Below are 13,117 nucleotides of genomic sequence, written 5' to 3' on the forward strand. Positions count from 1 at the left end.
TGTTACCACTGAGGGCACTCGGGAGAGCTGGGGCACACACTTTGGTTACTGGCTTAACCAGTTACCAATGGGAACTGCAATTAGGGCTAGGATCTGAGCTAGTACTTCAAAACTCTACCATTAAGGAATACCTTGTACCTTGAACTGCTCCCTAGGAACACCCATTAAACAGAAAATATACATATCATTTACCGGAACTCTTTCCTACAGAAGCTATGAGAAGCCCATGGGGAAAAGAGTAATGGGAAGAGAGAGAGAATAGCCAGTTACCTTGACCTTTATTTTTGTTTCCTGGTTCCACAGCCTGGAGAACCACGGCAAAACCTGCACTTACTGCTCTTTTGCCGTAAGCCGCAAGATGAAGCGCAGAGATAGGGGTCAGATGCTCAATCTCTCCCTAATTAACTGCAGATCGCGAAGGAAGCACCGGGTGGAAATACTTGACCATCTGGTGGATAAGCAGGTGGATGTCCTATTCCTTACTGAGACTTGGCTTGATGACACCTCGGCACCAGAAATCCTAGAAGCTGTCCCTCATGGCTATGAGATCAACAGAATTGATAGGCCTGCGGGAAGGGGTGGAGGGATTGCCATAATATGTAAGTACGAGATCCAGTGCACCCTCGAGGCGGCCGATGCTGTGGTCTCTTCACGATCTCAGCATAAAAAAAAACACATTCTCAAGGGACTCCTGGTATATAGACCACCAGGTCCGGGGGCGCGTTTCGCTGCAAGCTTGATAGAGAGCCTTACTCAGCCAACTCTCAGGTATGAGAGGTTCCTGCTGTTGGGAGACTTAAACCTCCATTTTGATGAGGCCACCAGCATGGAGGCGCAAGAATTCCAGCAGGAACGGACTGCACTCCAACTTACTCTGAAATCTGAGCTGCCCACCCACTGCCATGGCCATCTTCTGAACCCGATATTTGCGAATTGGGAGATGCTGCACATTGAGCCCCCTATACCGTGGTATGGTCCGACCACTTTTTGATCTCATTTAAGGCAGGGACATCCGCAATTCCAACCCAGGGCAAGCTGGGAACAAAGATTAGATGCAGGAAATTGGCAAACTTCTCTACAGAGGCATTAAACAAGTCCTTAAGCCAGGTTGGGCCCCCAGGAGGTCGGAGGATTGAGGCAGCCTGTGAGGCGCTGGACAAGCGCATTACGGAGGCACTGGACAGTACGGCGCCTTGGTCGAATAATGCACCTAGGAGACAGACTAAGTCTGCCCCATGGTTCGCGATTGAACTCCGGGGCAAGAAAGCGGAATGTAAACGCCTGGAGAGACAATGGAGGAGAGGGTTCTTTGAGAAAGAAAGGGCTGCCTATAAAATCATGTTGAAAGAATACCACGCCTTAATTAGGAAAACACGAAAATCCTACTACAGCAATAGGATAGAGGGAGCAGACAACTCAGTGAAGGAGCTGTTCTCCGTTTACAAAGAGATCTCCAACCTTTCCAGCACTACGGTTCCTATGACAGGGTCAGAGGAATCCTGCAATCAAATGGCAGAGTTCTTTTCACACAAGGTAGAGAAGATCTACTCCTCATTCCGGTAGCGGCCAGAGAAGGCCACTCGGGAGGAGACACCTCTACCAATGTTAAAAGCACGGACTGCCTCAAAACCTTCAGTGTTCCATCCCGGGAGATCCTTTGCACTATAGCGGACAGTATTAACTCAGGCTCCCCTAAAGTTCCTGCGTCACCTAAAACACTGAGAGGGAGTGTGGAGACTCTAGAGCCTTATATTAGACACCTACTAGAGCTCTCCTTTGAGGAAGGTAAGGTACCTATAACTTGGAAGGAGACTGTGGTGCTCCCCCTGAAAAAAACAACGAATATTAGTATGGAGCAACTGGAGAACTTGCGTCCCATTTCACTCCTGCCGTACTTTGCCAAGATCGCGGAGAAGGCTGTCAATAATCAGCTGACAGCCCATATTGAGGCCAATAGACTGCTCCATCCCACTCAATCGGGTTTCCGTGCACTCCACTCGACCGAGTCAGCATTGCTGTTAGCAACAGAAACCTTACGGAAACATGCTGATGAAGGCCATACGGCGGCACTGATCCTGCTGGATCTCAGTGCCGCATTCGACACTGTGGCCCATCACACGCTGCTACATTGCTTAAAGAGGGGAGGAGTGGTGGACAAGGCATGGGAATGGTTAGAGTCCTTTTTGTTTGACCGCAGTTTACAAGTGGCACAGGAAACTTTCCGGTCCAAAGCCATCAGTCTTAAACAGGGGGTGCCTCAGGGGTCCAGTCTAAGCCCAACCCTTTTTAATCTATAGGTGACACCAGTGGCTGAGATCATAGAACAATTTGGGCTGGAAGTCGTGTCATATGCAGACGACACGCAACTGGTGGTGGCCTTGACCCAGCCGAAGGAGCAGATAGCCGCTAATTTTAGGTCATGTCTGCAGGAATTGGTGGCATGGATGGCCAATAACTGCCTCAAATTGAATGGAAACAAGACAGAGGTCATGATTGTGGGGAAGGCTCCTTCAGTGTGGACCTCGGCATGGTGGCCTCCAGCGCTGGGTCCTCTACCTATTCCCAGCAATCAAGTGAGGAACCTAGGGGTGTGGATCGATGACAAGATCTCGTTCGAGTACCACACCAAACGAGTGACAGGCACATGCTTTGGCACGCTCAGGGTCCTCAGGAAGACATTGGACTATCTGCCTGTGACAGCCAGGAAGACCACGGTCCATGCACTAATAACATCGAGGCTGGACTTTGGAAACGTTCTATATTTGGGAGCCAGTGTCAAATGCATTCAGAGGTTGCAGCACGTACAAAATGCGGCGGCCCGTCTGGTCCTGCTGCTGCCCAAAAGAGCCGCTTCCAAGAAAGCACGGAGAACATTGCACTGGCTCCCAATTAAGGACCGTGTGGCATTTTTGGATTTATTTTATTTTTAATTTTCATTATCCCCTGTTCTTAGCCTCCCGCTTGCCCCCTACCTTGCACCATAATTTGGCTAAACCCACCGCTGTTTGGCGGACCCGGTTCTGGGGAGGTTGTGGTGACGGCGGACATCTTGCCTTGGGCAGAGGAGGGTGAGCGCCATTTTGGAGCGTCCCAGGTCAGCAGGGACGCGGAGAGCACGCTATTTAGGGCGAGCATCACGAGGAGAATACCTGGAAAGGTATCCTGAGGCTGAGATTCATTTCAGCACCTCGCTGTTGGTCACGCTGGTCGCGTTTTCCTGAGCTCCGCTCTTTGTACTTTTAACGACCCGTTTTTTGGATTTATTTTATTTTTAATTTTCATTATCCCCTGTTCTTAGCCTCCCGCTTGCCCCCTACCTTGCACCATAATTTGGCTAAACCCACCGCTGTTTGGCGGACCCGGTTCTGGGGAGGTTGTGGTGACGGCGGACATCTTGCCTTGGGCAGAGGAGGGTGAGCGCCATTTTGGAGCGTCCCAGGTCAGCAGGGACGCGGAGAGCACGCTATTTAATGCTCGCTTGGTTCGCGCAGCGGAGACGCGCAGCGGTGGCGCCTTCCCTGTGCCGGAGTCGTGCCAGAGTCCTGCCCGTCTGCGCCCGTCCGCGTCTCGGTCGCGGGGAGGTAGGACTCTGTCACACTTTTTTTGTTGTTGTGTACACTATTATTCTTCATCGTTTCTGGGATGATTGTCTACGGCTTTGCTGAGCTGTTCGCCTTGCGTCACCCCTCTCCGCTGTGCCCTTGTTTACCTCCGGGTAGGCGGGTTCTGAGGAAAGGTTGTTCGACCTGTGGCTGGCGGCCAGCTGTCTCATCGGAACTATCGGCACCACCCCCTACCCAATACTGCCAATGCGCTCTTTTGAACACCAGGTCGCTTGGTAGGCATTCCACGGACATCTGGGATTTGCTCTCCAACTCTCAACTTTCATGTCTGTTTCTAACAGAGACATGGCTCGGGGAAGGCTCAGGCCCGGATGTGGCAAAAGCACTACCCCCGAATTATACCATCCTCAGAAGTGATAGAGTTGGGGGGAGAGGAGGAGGTGTAGCGCTTATTGTGAAAAAGGATCTAATTTGTTCCTCTTTTGTGATAGACAATATATCTGGGTGTGAAGCCATAGGCTTCAAGCTGTCACTTTAATCTCGTCAGACATGCACCGGACTGCTTGTCTACAGACCACCCGGTCCTATTGGTACTTTTTTTGAAGATATACAAGCCGCGCTCTCCATTCCTTGTATGCGCTCGGCGCATTGTCTTTTGTTAGGGGATTTTAATTTCCATATGGATCTAGTAACGGATCCAAATGCTGTTAAAATCCAAGATGTCGCGGCACTGCTTGGTCTTGTCCCTTATATTAATAGCCCTACCCATAGTAAAGGGCATATTTTGGATCAAATCTTCTCTACCAAACTGATTGAAGTATCATCCCCACTCCCAGTGCTGTGGTCTGATCACTTTTTGATAAATTTTGAAATTCCTTTTCACATTACTATAGGGCAGAGAGGACAGAGTAATGGGTTCCGACGATCTAGAGCCTTCCACCGTATTTCGGTGGAAGCAATGACTGAAGCTTTCCGCCTTCATCCTTGCGAGTTCACTGATGATCTGGAGGCAAACCTGGAGGTGGTGCAAAAGTGGCTAACTGATAGACTCGATGAATTGGCCCCTGTGAAGACAGTTAACTCAGCCTGTCACTTGACCTCTGCTCCATGGTTTACCCCCTCATTAAGATTAATACGCCAAGAGTGTAAAAAAACTGAAAGGCTCTGGCGACGAAAATATGATTGTGAGGATAAACAAAGATATAAGGATATGATCAAAACGTATCATAAACAGATTGCCGAGAGTAAGCAAAGCTATCTGGAACATAGAATAGACGAAGCCAGCAATACTAGTAAAGAGCTTTTTAAAATAGTTAGGGAGTTCACTTCACCGGCTGCCTGTTCTTCTGCCCACTCACACTCTGAAGAGTGGATAAAACAGCTTGCAGTTTTTTTTGCTAAAAAAATTAAGACTATTCAGGAGTCTTTTCCTGTTGTAGACCCCACATTGCCAGTACATAGCTCTACTTTCACCTCCTTGAGTGAGGATACCATGCCCTCCCTTTCGACATTCCCTCAAATGACCTGTTTAACCTCGTTTGATCTTTTATCTCGACTGCAGTCAGGTTCTCCTATGGACCCCTGTCCGGCTAAATTCTTGGGCAGAGTAGCTGCAGCGGTTAACAGTCTGTTGAACCCTGTGATGAACATGTCTTTGTCTACGGGAGTGGTTCCCTTGGCATGGAAGCATGCACTGATTTTGCCTCTAATCAAAAAGCCAAATTTAGATCCCTTGACGCATGCTAATTACAGACCGATATCCCTTCTCCCTGCTCTAGCTAAGGTTGTTGAAAAACACGTGCAGCTCTCGATTACCAACTACATCGAGAGCAACAACCTTCTTCATGACACACAGTCGGGGTTTCGTGCTAACTATAGCACAGAGACAGCCCTTCTGGAGGTCACTGAAGCTATCAGGGAGACGCTCGATCTTGGAGGTAAGGCTGTACTAGTCATGCTGGATCTGTCGGCGGCTTTCGACACCGTCCCGCATGACGGTCTCCTTTTAAGACTCCAGGAGATCGGGTTCCGCGGGACGGTGTTGGACTGGTTTAGATCTTTTTATCTGACCGCCGACAGGTGATCTGGGCACCACCGTTCTCCGCTGAAATGCCGTCGCTAGGGGTGGGGGTTCCTCAAGGATCCATTCTGAGCCCCATCCTTTTTAATATCTATATGGCCCCTCTGGCGGCGGTGGCGGAGGCTTTTGGTGCCCAGGTCATATCCTACGCTGACGACACCCAGCTCCTGTTTACTTGCAGGAAGGGAGAGGCGTTTGATGGGGCAAGAATCAGGGACTGCCTTGGCTCCGTTTTTTCGTGGTTCCAACAACATAGCCTTAAATGCAACTCAGACAAGTCTGAGTTGCTCTTTTTTGGCTGTGCTCCGGACCCATGCTGGAAATCCTGGTGGCCTCGAGACATGTTTCCTCCAGAAACGGTGTCAATGCAGGCCAAAAATCTGGGTGTGATCTGTGATGTTGATCTGTCATTTAGATCCCAGATTAATGCACTATCAGGGAAATGTTTTAGCATCCTACGGATGCTCAGAATTTTTTTACCGTTGCTGTCACTGCAATATAAGAAAATTGTTGTGCAGGCATTAGTTGGATCACGTTTTGACTATGCTAATGCACTCTATGCGGGCCTGCCGAAATATTTGGTGGCAAGATTGCAGATAGTCCAAAACTCTGCTGCAAGGGCAATTTTTGGCCTTCCACGCAGAGCCAGAGCCTCTGGTTTGCTTAAGGAGTTACATTGGTTACCGATTTCTAAAAGAGTTATTTTTAAAACTCTGACTCTGGCTTTTAAAGCCCTGCACTCTGTAGGCCCTATGTACATCAAGAAGAGACTGGCCTTTTATGTTCCAAGGAGGGTGCTGCGATCAGCTTCATCTGCCATGATTGTGGTCCCGTCTATTAAACGAGCTCGGATGGGTGGTTGGTCCTTCCGCTATCTAGCGGCCCTCCATTGGAATGGGCTTCCGATCTCTTTACGGAAAGCCAATAGTGTCCTGACGTTTAGAAAAGAGCTAAAGACGTGGCTCTTTTCTGCGTGATCGCCATGACTTTCTGAGCTGCGGTCTGGATTTACTGGTCTCTGATCTCTTTGCTAAAGCGCCGGGACACCCGTCTGGGTAGCCGTGCGCTATAAAAGAGTAGGTACATAACATAACATAACATTTAAAGCACTCTGTGTTGGACACCGCATCCTACAAGGGAAAGGACCCACTTACCTTCACAACCTGCTCACGCCGTACCACCCGACCCGTCAACTGAGATCTAGCGGGACAGGGATGGTGCAGGCTCCTAAATTCAGCAGAGTAAGAATGGGAGGACATTCTTTTCGTGTTTTGGCTGCTCAAAAATGGAACTGACTCCCTCTGGAGCTCCGGCTGGAGAAGTAAGACCTAAATTCAGCAGAGTAAGAATGGGAGGACATTCCTTTCGTGTTTTGGCTGCTCAAAAATGGAACTGACTCCCTCTGGAGCTCCGGCTGGAGAAGTAAGAGCTTAAGTTCCGCAAAGAGCTGAAAACATTCCTGTTCCTAAAGACTAGGGCCGGGCTCTGTTATGTTTGAGTGAGCAGGATTAGCAGCTGAGTGACTTAACGTGGCAGTCCATAGCGCGGGGACACACTAGGACAGTGTACCCATGCGCTTTCCAAGCTTAAATAACATAACATAACATACCATAACATTCCAGAATTACAACAACAACTTTATTATTTCTGGCTGGCTGTTGTATTTCATATATATATATTATAGAAAGTATCAGTTATTCCTCCCCTGAAATAACAGAAAAAAACATGCTAATCAGGATAAGGGAAATATGGACATATTATTACATCTTTCTACTTGGTAGTGAAGTTCATAAACTTCATATATTACAATACTACCTTCCATTTGGAATATAATTTTAAAATATTTTGCTTCTTATTACTTCAAAAGGGACCATGATAATAAACTGAAGATAATAATCCTTGTTCAGTCACAAAACACAGATATGTTTTCTTTATAGTAGATCATCACTCCATTAGGTATACCAGCATAAAGCAGCTAAATATAAATATCACAAAGATTTCTGTTCCATTAAATTCTTCAGCCAAATATAGTTTAAAGTACTTAAAGTACAAATAATGTATCTTTAACTTCACCTTACCACTACCAATATACGGTTAGCTTTAGAAGTCAGAGAGTCAACACAAAATAAAGACCAACTCCAGAATCCAGCTTTGGAAATAATCTGTTGAGAAATAACACTTCTCAGGCAGCAGTGAACAAGGAGTTGGCAGTGAAAGTTCAGATGTGTGATATTCCTTTAATTAAACAGCTTCAGAAAAACAAAACCCCTTCCTCTATAATAATAATCTTTATTTGGCGGTAGTCACATCCATAAAAGGCGCAACATTAAACAAGAAAAATATATCAAATTCATTTGTTAGCAGCATATCACTTAAGTGTGCAAAATTTGCAGATTAACCGTGTAAACATCAGTCATAACCCTTGATTGGGTACGAATACAAATAGAGGTGAACGAGAGTGTGCAGTAATCCAAGCCATAAAAGAGAACAGTCAAAAACAACATAAAATGTATTTGTGCAAGCATGTCCCAAAGACTGTGCAAAATAGCAAATACCTTTATGTTATTCAGTCACATCTGGAATATCCCGAGTTTAGGGCAGCTCTTTAAAAGCTGGTATCACCAAAAAGCGTGCGATCGTTCGGCAGAAGCTGTAAATACAGTAAAGCTACACGGGCATGCTTAAATCACAATTCTTTAAAAAGAACTTTAAGAAACAATCACCTAGGGTATGTGAAATATTAACAATGGAAAGCAAAATGTAGGGTATCCTGTGGAGACAAAACCTGCACAGACTTCACGAAGGCATACCCTATTACTATAGTTTTTCAACTCATTTTTAGGTTTTGCTGGCAATGCGTACGAAGTACGCATGCGCTAGCAAAATCCTTATGTTTCTCTGTTTGGGTCGGGTATCCTGCCCCCTCCTCGCCCCCTCCTCCCATTGGCTAGCTCCATAAATGGAGGCTAGCCATTGTGAGCCGGATCTGTCCGTCAAAGGCCGGACCAGATTCGGGGGCGTTCCCGCTATTTTTTCCCTCTCCGCCTCTGCGATGTCGTCATCGCGGCGGTGGGCGGAGTTTCGTTTTGTTTTTTTCTTCTGTGTTTGTTTGTCATTCTATGGCGACCACAGCCGCTGGAGGAAGCCCAGGTGAGTGTTCTTCGTCCCGGTCCCGCTCCCCCGCCTCCCCTCCGCCCGCAGCTCCTTCCGTCCTGCTCTTCCCCCCTCCCTCCGCCCGCAGTCCTTCTTCGTCCCGGTCCCGCTCCCCCCCCTCCCCTCCGCCCGCAGCTCCTTCCGTCCTGCTCTTCCCCCCTCCCTCCGCCCGCAGTCCTTCTTCGTCCCGGTCCCGCTCTCCCCCCCCTCCCTCCGCCCGCCGCTCCTTCCGTCCTGCTCTTCCCCCCTCCCTCCGCCCGCAGTCCTTCTTCGTCCCGGTCCCGCTCCCCCCCCCCCTCCGCCCGCAGCTCCTTCCGTCCTGCTCTTCCCCCCTCCCTCCGCCCGCAGTCCTGCTTCATTCAATGTAACGTTTGCTTTTGGGTTTTTTTCACTTGTAATGTTCTCATGTATCAGTTCTGTTCCTATTGTGAAGCGCTCTGACACCTTCGGGTAAAGTCCGCGCTATATAAAAACGCACAAATAAATTAAATAAATAACCTGCTACTATGTCTTGGTCATTTTTTTCTACTTCGCTGTCCATCATCATTAAGCTCAGTGTGTTTGAAAGGCGGAGATGGAACTAGTACAACTTGCTTACGGTACCATACATGTGCACAATACGACAGTGCGTGTCTTCCTTTTTTTTGTTAAGTGTGCTGTGCGCTTATTGGATTTATGGTCTGCCCGTCTCTTCGTATTCAGCGCCCATGGGAGCTGAACCCGGCATGGGGTGAGCAACAGGGGAGTAGGTATCAATGGCGCAGTAAGGGCTTGCACAGGGGCACACAGAGCTCTCATTGTTACCTATTAGGACTCGACCAGCGGCGAGGAGAGCCATTTTTCGTGCTTTCTCTAGGGCCCACTTGCTTCGCCGCTGGTGTTGAAAGCAAAAGTGGAGGTTCCTGCCACGCCTGTTCCTTGGCAAGGACGACGTGCAGCTTCCCTAGGAATGACACTTGCCTCTTCATTCAAGGTTTTATACTACACTCTTGCATACGAAAGTGGGTATGGAGCCAGGTACAGGGTGTAGATTTTTTTTTAAAGTCTTCTTGTCCAGGGGACTAAAAACAACATAAATCTACTTACCATATAAAGAGATTAACTTTTCCTAGGTGTTACCTAATTGGATTTACTGGTCTATGGGTACTAAACCTATTTGCTCCTTTGTCCTCAAGCACCATAGGCTTGCATATCCCATAGACCTAACACAGACTCACGAGTTCCTTCCCTCAACTCCTAAAGTATACCATACATTCTCTTCACCCTCTTATTTTTCAACTCTCCCTGCTCCACCTCTGGTCTTCCACCACAGCCTGCATGTTCCCTTTCGTCTATTCTCTCACAAATCAGACTTCCATTTTTGCTCATCACAGGCCCGAGCTTGCCTTATGGTATCCAGTCTGTCACCTGCATCGCCATTCCCCTTTTCATTCCAATCTTTCAACATAGGCAGGGTCCAGGGCTCTTGCTATAATACTCACCCACCTCTAGCTACGTACCCATTTTTCCTCCAATTTGTAACCGCAAGCAGGCTCTCTATTCTGTCTGCACAGCTACTCTCCTACCACACTCTACATGCTCCCTTCTTCCTCTACTCTATTAACAAAAGCTCCATTCCACTTCACCTACTTCTTGTCACCGAAGACTCCATTTCACCTCCGCACTGCACCGCACCGGACACCCATTCCCAATCATTATCCAGCACACTTGCTTGAAGCCCCTCTTTTGTTTTCGTGACAACTGTTCCTATTCTTTTGCCATCTACTCATAGACCTTACTTAGGCTGCTTGGAACTCCATTTGCAACCAGCGAGTTCAGCTGTGCTTGCCAGTGGTATGACTTCCTCACAAAGTAGACATACAGTCAGAGGGGAAACACTTGCATCCCAACCACCTACTGTTGCACTGGACAGACCACCAAAAAGTAATTTTGTAATAGTCAGTTGAGGTGGCAATAGCCAACATAATAATGCTCCAGAACTAAGTTGCCCTGTGATTTTGGAACTAGATTAAGTGGGGACAAAGGGTACTGAGATTTGTTGTCTGGGACTTGATAAGCATAGCAGGGCTGTGCTTCATTTGTTTCCGACAACATGGGTTTGAGAAAAGTGGCCCATGGAAGTTGCTGATGCAGTTTAAACAAAAAGTTGGATGAAGCTGTAGATGCCGGATATTTTTCTCAAACGAAATAAAGGGTCTGTTGTCATGACTGCGGTTTGTATTGGAAAGGGCATGCAGATGTTGCGGCTATACCATTTTCTGGCAGTCACAATCCCCACCATCAGTCATCACACACTAATGTAGATTAAGACTAGTAAAGAACGCTACAGTCTGTGCCAGATTAGCAGTTGGAAACCGTGCACAAGATTTCTTGTGGTGCACATTTAGCTACAACACAAATTTGAATACACTTTTAAATAGACCTGTAAAACACTTACTTCCTTTTTAGTTGTGATTCCACAGGTCGACCTAGAATTCACCCTGCATGTGAAGATATGTGTCACATACAATTTTGCGAGTCATTGCTTCTTGCACCCTCTATATGTGCTCAAAGTGTAAGGCAAGACAGGGTAGGGGGGCTGTAGGCCGTATGAAAACTCACATGTAAGCCGGACATCTGGGTTTCCCTTGGCAGACTTGGTTGGACAATAACTGGGCAGTGACGGTGGCACTTGAAGACTCACACAATTCGTTCCCTTTAGCCCCAGAACAATCCCGTTTTACTCTGCTTTACATAAACAAATGTTTCACACTGCCTCAACTACTTTCCTTTTTTTCCCGCACCAGTGTTGCATTTTTTCAACTAAATCCTTTCTTGCACCCTTCCTAAAGCATTTTACAACCTTCAGACGTCTTGCAGACTCCCAACAGCACAGCCCACCCACCAAGAGGTGAAGGTGTTCAGTAAAGAACTACCTTACGCTGGCTCGGTGGGAATACACAAATAACAGATGTATTTGGTTTTTAGGTTTTGCTGGCAATGCGTACGAAGTACGCATGCGCTAGCAAAATCCTTATGTTTCTCTGTTTGGGTCGGGTATCCCGCCCCCTCCTCGCCCCCTCCTCCCATTGGCTAGCTCCATAAATGGAGGCTAGCCATTGGGAGCCGGATCTGTCCGTCAAAGGCCGGACCAGATTCGGGGGCGTTCCCGCTATTTTTTCCCTCTCCGCCTCTGCGATGTCGTCATCGCGGCGGTGGGCGGAGTTTCGTTTTGTTTTTTTCTTCTGTGTTTGTTTGTCATTCTATGGCAACCACAGCCGCTGGAGGAAGCCCAGGTGAGTGTTCTTCGTCCCGGTCCCGCTCCCCCCCCTCCCCTCCGCCCGCAGCTCCTTCCGTCCTGCTCTTCCCCCCTCCCTCCGCCCGCAGTCCTTCTTCGTCCCGGTCCCGCTCCCCCCCCCTCCCCTCCGCCCGCAGCTCCTTCCGTCCCGCTCCCCCCCCCTCCGCCCGCAGCTCCTTCCGTCCTGCTCTTCCCCCCTCCCTCCGCCCGCAGTCCTTCTTCGTCCCGCTCCCCCCCCCCTCCGCCCGCAGCTCCTTCCGTCCTGCTCTTCCCCCCTCCCTCCGCCCGCAGTCCTTCTTCGTCCCGGTCCCGCTCCTTGCTTTGGCTGGTTTTCCTTTTGATGGAGGACGCGCCCCGAAGCCAAGAAAGCATTGACAAGCCTGGTGCCAAAGCATTTACCACAGTTGGAAACAGCAAATGGTTTCGTTAGAACAAAGGGATCGACTGGTCATGATTAGCAGTAGAGATGTTTGGCAGGAGAGGAGAAAAGTTTGAAATATTTCTCGGATCCTGGCAAGGATTCCTTGGCAATGTGTTGTAATGTAAGGCAGCTCCAGTAAAGTTGTGCTTCGTCAATTACTTGCTCTCTTCGTGTTTTGGTGCAGTGCTTGTCTACGAGCTCTGTGGAGGGATACTGTTGGGCCTGCTCCGGACTAGTAAAGCAAAGTAGTGTGGGAACGGCCATAGATTTATCCCTCTGGGCCAGTTACACAGGTTGATGGGCTTGGTGATCTGGCATCCACCTCAGTGTGAGGGTGGTAGGTGGGTAATCCCTGCTTCATTTGTGGTCAGTGCTCTGCATTTTTATTTGATATCCCGCCCCCCTCCCGCTGCCCGTGTGTGCCCCGTTCCCGCCCCTCCCCCCCCGTGTTTCCGGCCGTAAATGCTTCCGCTGCCCGTGGCCAGGTCCCGCTGTATGCACTCGTCACTCCTCTATCCGTCAGGAGTTTTTTTTTTGTGGTCAGGGCGTGCCCGTTCCCGCCCCCCCTCCCCTTTCACTCTCCGTTGTCTTTCTTGAAACCACAGGTCGGAGCGGTGCACGGG

The 13,117-nt window shown here is 48.7% G+C and overlaps 1 protein-coding gene across 2 annotated transcripts in view; it reads right to left on the reverse strand.

The window, feature by feature from the left end:
- Positions 1–13,117, reverse strand: part of SCYL1 (SCY1 like pseudokinase 1) — a 990,258-nt gene that overhangs the window by 416,867 nt on the left and 560,274 nt on the right. The window lies entirely within an intron of this gene.

This window comes from Lissotriton helveticus, chromosome 9 (assembly GCF_964261635.1).
Source record: "Lissotriton helveticus chromosome 9, aLisHel1.1, whole genome shotgun sequence".
In the NCBI taxonomy this organism is placed as follows: domain Eukaryota; kingdom Metazoa; phylum Chordata; class Amphibia; order Caudata; family Salamandridae; genus Lissotriton; species Lissotriton helveticus.